The sequence below is a fragment of the Seriola lalandi genome, unplaced genomic scaffold (assembly GCF_002814215.2).
Source record: "Seriola lalandi dorsalis isolate HSWRI2012SDOR001 ecotype SW California unplaced genomic scaffold, Sedor1 jcf7180002054837, whole genome shotgun sequence".
NCBI lineage: Eukaryota > Metazoa > Chordata > Actinopteri > Carangiformes > Carangidae > Seriola > Seriola lalandi.
The window spans coordinates 60,085-60,714 of record NW_019525390.1 but is presented as its reverse complement, the minus strand read 5'-3'; the positions used below and the strand labels follow the sequence as shown (position 1 = coordinate 60,714).

General features: G+C 54.0%; 1 protein-coding gene across 1 annotated transcript in view; it reads right to left on the bottom strand.

Moving 5' to 3' along the window:
* Positions 1-494, bottom strand: part of cyp26c1 (cytochrome P450, family 26, subfamily C, polypeptide 1) — a 9,336-nt gene extending 8,842 nt beyond the window's left edge. Inside the window, exon 1 of the mRNA XM_023426741.2 lies at positions 222-494. The gene's annotated coding sequence lies outside the window, so the exon portion shown is untranslated. The remainder of the gene's footprint in view (positions 1-221) is intronic.
* Positions 495-630: the final 136 nt, after the last annotated feature.

Sequence of the window (630 nt, the reverse complement as noted above, 5' to 3'; positions counted from 1 at the left end):
CCCCCCGGGCTGCCCGAGGTTTACAGAGCAATGGTAATAAATCAGGTAAGAAAAGAGAAAAAGAAAAAGAAAAGGGGGATTTGAATACAGTGAGGAGCGGATTCACGGGGAAGTGAAGTGGAGGTGAGATGAGAGGAAGCGGCTGGAAAAGGAGAATAAACGAGTCTCATGATGAAATTAGAGCAGAGGGAATAAACTCAGAGACCCGGAGCAACACTCACCTCCGACCAGCCTCCGTCCCTCCGTCCCTCCGTCTGCTGCTGCTCAGAGGAACCCGCTCAGCCTTAAAGGAAAGTTCCTCTCTCGCCTCCTCCGACTGAACCGGTGACTATTCCTCTGCAGAGAGCGGGCTGCTGCGGGGGGGCGGGGGGGTTTATAGAAAAGGCTGCACGGCATGGTCCGCCGTCAGAGGATGACGTGGGTCTGAATATGTTAAAGAGGCTCGTTCATTCTCACCGCGCGGACCCGGGAGAGAGAGAGAGAGGGAGGGAGAGAGAGAGAGAGAGAATTAAACAACAACAACAACAAAAGTTTGGAGATCAGAGCAGAGACGCGGCGGTGCGCTGAGAGAGAGAGAGAGACTGAGCGCAGGAGAGAGAGAGAGAGTGTGTGTGTGTGTGTGTGTGTGTG